Genomic DNA, 6,000 nt, shown 5'->3' on the forward strand with positions numbered 1-6,000 from the left:
TTTAATTTTTAGATTGGAAGGCATTGTAAGAGCTATTATGCTATCATTCCCTTGTACTGGTGTTACAGGGCAGGGAGAGGGGCCTCTAGAACCCCCAAATCTGCCTGCTCTAAATAGGTTCTGCCATCCATCACATCAGGACAAACCATAGAAGACCTTTAATGGAAAGGAACTTTAATACAATTAGAGAAAAATACAGAAAAGACAAAGAATATAGTTTCTAAATCAAGCACCCAGAGTTACGTGGCCCCTCATGAATAAAAGCCCACCCAGATGGGATTGGCCCAGAGCAAGGCCCGAAAGCTGCCACAAGTCTAAAGCGACTTCTAGTGGGGACCCACAGAAAAGGATCAGAAACAACCAGACAAGTCTGGGAGGAAAAGAGCAAAATCAAAACCAAGGTAAAAGCTGCCATTGTCACCTCCCCCCGGGCCTCTCACCCATATCTTTGTCACCCAGTCCATGACCAAAAGGCAAGTGCAGTTTCTTCATGTGTCTCTCTGCTCCATGTGTCTCCTCCAGGTCTCCTTCTGGCTCCATCCTACTACCTTCCTTCCTCAGTCTCCTCTGCAACTTCTTCTCTCCTGCTCAGCTCCACCCTCCCTTGGGTGAGGCAGGAAACCTGGAACCTCCCCTTTTCCTGGGGACCACCCTGTTACCCTGGATAACTCATACATAAACGCATGTTTTAATTGGTTTAATTTTTTTTTTGGTGAGATGACGTTAAATTTTAGTTTTCTTATAATAAGAAGTAAAAAGTAAACCTGAAAGCTCAATGGTTTTAGAGAAAGTGATTTTAATTATTTAACAAATTCTCATTGTTAAACTAGGTAAAACCTTAGTTTTATATGAAATTTGGCCACCATTTAAATAATGACAAAAGAACAAATTTAAGAGAGACATACCAGTTGTAGCTGCTAGTTTTTCTTAGGACTGGAATTTTAAATTAATTCCAGAGTTGATAATTGTAATAATCCCATAAACCAACTTTCTTTCTTAGGCAAGCACTAGATAGATTGATGAAAAACAAGAAAAATCAGAGATACTTAATATCATATACATTTCCTACATACCTGTGAGGAACTCAGTACTGCTATGTAACTTGCCCATAAGGCGGTAGACGTCATCTTGAAATTTTTGCTAGGACAAGGGGAGAGAAGTCAATTGGGGCTTTTTCTGGAAAAGAATTGTATTGAGAGAAGTTTAGGTATAATCATCAAAATGCAAACTTATCTTTTTTGATGTAGACTAGGTCAATTACTCTTTTTTTTTCTGAATACTGTGAGCTTCCCTTTTAAAATAAAGACATTGAAACATAAAGTATTGATACCCAATATTATAACCATAAGGCATGATGCTTCAAATTCAACCATTAAGTTTTTTTAAAATTTATATTATATAAATTTATATTATATATTTTTTATTTTATATAATTCTTACATCATTTTTCATTTTTGCACAATGTATGCATTTTCATTTTGGTTATATTCCCCATACAATTGCCCGCCCCCCCTTATTTTGACTTTAAGCCTTCCTCTCCCTGCCCCACCCCCCGCAGTGTGTCACTTGTCCATAGTTGCTTGTTTATTTTGATTTTTTAAAAAATATTTTATATAATTCTTACATCAGTTTTCATCTTTGCACAATGTACGCATTTTCAATTTGGTTATATTCCCCATATTGCACCCGCCCTTATTTTGACTCTAGTTCTTCCTCTCCCTGACCCTCCCTCCCCCCCCAACCCATAGTGTGTCTCTGGTTTATAGTAGCTTGTTGATTTTGATTTTTACTTTGTATTGATTAATCTTTTTCCTGGTCTCTTATTTTGGTTTTCTAAATTCCTGCTATGAGTGATTCCATCCGGTGTTTTTCTTTTTCTTTCTGACTTATTTCACTGAGCATGATCCCTTCTAGCTCCATCCATGTTGCTGCAAACTGCATGTATTTATCTTTTTTGATTGCTGAGTAATATTCCATGGTGTATATGTACCACATCTTCTTGATCCAGTCATCTATTTTTGGGCATTTGGGTTGTTTCCATAGCTTAGCTATTGTAAATAGTGCTGCAATAAACATAGGGGTGCAGGTGCCCTTCGGAATTAATGTTTCTGTGTCCTTTGGGTAAATACCTAGGAGTGGAATTGCTGGATCATATGGAAGCTCTATGTTTAGTAGGTCCAGAAATCTCCACACAGCTCTCCATAGTGGTTGGACCAGTTTGCACTCTCACCAGCAGTGCAGGAGAGTTCCTTTTTCTCCACAACCTTGCCAACATTTGTTGTTACTAGTTTTTTTTTTTTTTATTATGTGCCATTCTCACTGGTGTAAGATGGAACCTCATTGTAGTTTTGATTTGCATTTCCCTGATTACAAGTGTCAACCATTAAGTTTTTTTTTTTTTTTAATAGAGGCATGTTTTATTTATTTATTTATTTGTTTGGTTTTTTTTTTTTGTTTATACATGCACTGGGTACAGTCAGAAGCGCGGGAGGGCGAGAGAATTCACCAGAGCCAGAGCGGGGAGCAGAGCAGGCAGAAGGACCGAAATACACTGCTGAGGGGAGCAGCGGGCGGCAGGAGAGGTCTGCGCACCATGTGGGACCCTCACCTGGTGGCCAGGGAGCAGCCGGGGATCGAACCGGCGTCGCAGAGGCCGCGGGCAGCTTTGCAACCCAGCGCTTAACCGCTGCGCCACCGGGGAGGCGCTCAGCCATTAAGTTTTGAACTAGTTTTTGATTGCCAAAATTTTAGATTGTGATCTCAAAATTGGGGACTTTTTATTAGAATTTATATAGGCGCTATTTATAATTTATCCTCTGGAGGCATAAGACAGTGATGGACACAGATTTTTTGATTCTCATGTTATTGTATTATTTTTTAAAAAAGATTTATTTATTTATGCATATAAGAACTTGGGTATAGGCCAGAGGTGTGGGTGGTGAGAGGATTCACCAGAGATAGAGTGGGGAACAGAACAGGCAGACTGACTGAAATACACTGCTGAGGGGAGCAGCGGGCGAGACAGGAGAGGTGGGCTGTGCCATGTAGGTAGTTCCCTGGCTGGGGATTGAACTTGTGCTGCAGTGGCTGTGGTTAGTCTCATAGTGCTGAGGCTTAACCCCTTGCGCCATCAGGGAGGGACCTCACTAATGTCTTTTAAAGTAAACTGAGGCACCGTAGTTTTGAGATGTTTTGAAATTATAAATCTGTGTCTCTGAAGGGAGACGATGGCCAAGTGTTTCCCCTGTCACTGAAGATTAGCTTTGACATTGTCATCTTCCCCTCACTTTTTCCCACCTCCTCTGCCAAAAATTTAATAAATACGTTCATATGTTTTAACAAATATGTGTTGGAAAAACATGGTTTGCAAAGGCAAACTATTCACTATTCATGTGAAACCACTAAAAGTTGATCATGACTATTAACACACACTCACACATACTGACCCTTGGAGTCTGCATGCAGGTTGAGGCTGGCAGAGGGGCAGGGGGAGGGTGACTCCAGAGCGGGGTGGGGGGGCAGTGGGCTCTGCTGGAGGTCCGTGGGCTCGGGGGTGGGTGTGCTACAGTGACAGCACCAGGGACCTGCCCTTCTACAGTGTAAGCAGTGATGTGACCAACACCCCCTCAGTAAGACCCTCTGGTTCCTCTGGCTGCAAAATGCATCCTCATGTGTCTGGGGTCACATTTGCATAATGTGAGGAGGTGGGGAGACTGGCCCAGCCCTGCCCACCAGGGCCCTCCCCACACTGACCTGTGTCTCTCCCTGATGACTTTCCTGCTCCAGCAGAGGTGGGGCTGACTCCATCCCTGCCCGTACTTTGTGTTTTCCTGAGGAATAATGTCCACTTCCCTACTGAAAATAGACACCCATTCATGAAAATATTTTTTTTCTGGGTTGTTTTTTTGATGTGTTAATTGAAAAGATGCCTAAAATTCGACTGGAAATAAGTAGGAGCCCTAAGGACCAGCCAGAACTGCAGGCTTGCTGTGCTGTATCTGTGCAGGTGGGGGCGGGAGAGGCTGTGAGGAGCCGATGGGGACGGGGCCTGTGTCCAGTTAGTGCTCAGTATGTCGTGAGCTTTGATGTGGTCATTCCTCGGGAGTCATCTGTCTGCTTCTTTGTCCTTGTCCTTCAGGAGCACCTGTCCCAGCAGGGCCTGTGGTCACTGAGACTCAGAATGTCTCAGTGGGTGTCTCCAGGATGTGGCTGTCTCCAGGATGTGGGTGGAGGCTGCGGGTGGCTGGATCAGGCTATGCTCAGACAGGGCTGGGCCCTCAGGCCTCACTGTGTTTATATTTTGCTTCTTTGGGTTTTTCTTCAAGCACACCTGTTCTTTTTCATGTTCAGGGATCAGGTGCAGGCACCCGCTATTGTCCCAAGGCCCAGGGCTATCCCTGCTCACAGGCATCTGGTATTAGAGATGAATTTTCAGACGCACCCTGGTGTGGGTAAGAATTGTGGGGAAGGTGACCCAGAGAAAGCATGTGGGGACAAGGAAGAGGGCTACTCTCCTAGCATGGGCAGGTGGGCCTTACCGGGATGGTGCCTTTGAGAGAAGACTTGATGGACACTCTATGCCCACAGGTGTCTGTGTAAGCTCTGTCCAGGCAGGGCGACCTCAGCCCAGACACCCCAGGATCGGGTTGTCTGTTGTCTGTTATCTTGTGGCTGGAGCAGGGGTCACTGAGACGGGGTCTGTGCACCCACTTCATGCAGACATTGAGGATGTTGGAAGGATTTTGCCTTTTCTCTGAATAAGGCGTGGGGTTACACGACCTCTCTGGACAGAGACCACCTATGTCAGGGTCCTTTAGGTGCATCCACCATAAGACACAGGCATGTGGGGGAGAGAGCACCTGGAGAGAGACGCGGGGATGACACAGGAGAGAGGTGTGTGGAGAATCCCCCCTTGCTTCTCAGCGCTGAGGACGTGGAAGGAGACACTTGGGGGAGGCCCATGGGGACACCAGCCTTGACCGTGGTTTGTGCTTTCATTTGGTCCCGTTGTCACAGACTGGCCTGGCCCCTTTCATCGCCTTCTGTGGGTCCCCACCTGACTGTGCCTGAGACTTGTGGCAAATTTCAGGCTGCAATGGCCCCACTTTGGGGCAACCCTGTTTGGTTGGGCGTTACCCATAAGGGGACAGGAAACTGGGTATTTTGTTGAGAAACTCTTCTCCTCCCTTCCCTTCCTCTCTGGGCGACTCTCCTGTGTCCTTTCACACTCAGAGTGTGCTCTGCCTTTGTGCGGCAGATGGCAGAAGCCATTTAGAGTGTGCAGGTTTTGGGGGTCCTGGGGTGCCCCTTATTCTGCCTGTTAATAGACAGGGGGTATTTTCTCTCATCAGGGCTCATTTCACTTCTCTGCTGCTCTGTCCCACTGGGCCCCTCACCCCAAGGCAGGTCAGAGAGGATGAGGATGAATCCCTCAGTGGGGATCTGACCTGGCTCCTGCTGTTTTTGGGGTAGGACCTTGTCCTTGTCCCTGGCAGATCGGTGCTGGGGAGGGCCTGTCCTTGGGGTGAGCTGAAAAAGCAGACAGAGCAGGACAGGGGCCTGTGGGGGAACCCTGACTCCCTGGGGACAGTGTCGTGTGTCCTGAGGCTTCTCAAGTACACCTGAGGTAGGTAGAACCACAAGCAGGTGCTGGCCTGTCCTTCACGGGGTACCTGGGTCTGGGCCTCTGTTCTGGGAGTCACTGGGTGATGATGGGGAGGGGAGGGCAATTTGCACTCTGGGCCCGGGTGCTGGGCCCAAGTTCTCTGAGCAGAAAATGTCTGGGGTTTGGGTTCCACGGGGTGAGAAGGGAAGGGAGGATATTTTTCTCCAATAAAGCTCATGGTCTCTAGCAGCACAGAGGCTCAGAAGCCCTGAGAGGAGCCAGGTCTGTCCTTGGTCTCAGGGCCTAAGGGGTCATCAGAAAGGGCCCTGCTCCTGCTGGTGAGGGTCCCTGGGCCCTGCTTCCTCCTGAGCCCAGAGCTCCTGGCTGCCCTGCTC

General features: G+C 46.9%; 1 pseudogene across 1 annotated transcript in view; it reads right to left on the bottom strand.

Moving 5' to 3' along the window:
• Positions 1 to 4,715, bottom strand: part of LOC311188214 (lathosterol oxidase-like) — a 32,608-nt pseudogene extending 27,893 nt beyond the window's left edge. The window contains exons 1-2 of the transcript in view: positions 4,539 to 4,715; positions 1,074 to 1,140 (exon numbers count right to left, since the gene is read on the bottom strand). The product of the transcript in view is annotated as a lathosterol oxidase-like (transcript). The remainder of the gene's footprint in view (positions 1 to 1,073; positions 1,141 to 4,538) is intronic.
• Positions 4,716 to 6,000: the final 1,285 nt, after the last annotated feature.

This window comes from Talpa europaea (assembly GCF_964194135.1).
Source record: "Talpa europaea genome assembly, chromosome: 2".
Taxonomy (NCBI): Eukaryota; Metazoa; Chordata; class Mammalia; order Eulipotyphla; family Talpidae; genus Talpa; species Talpa europaea.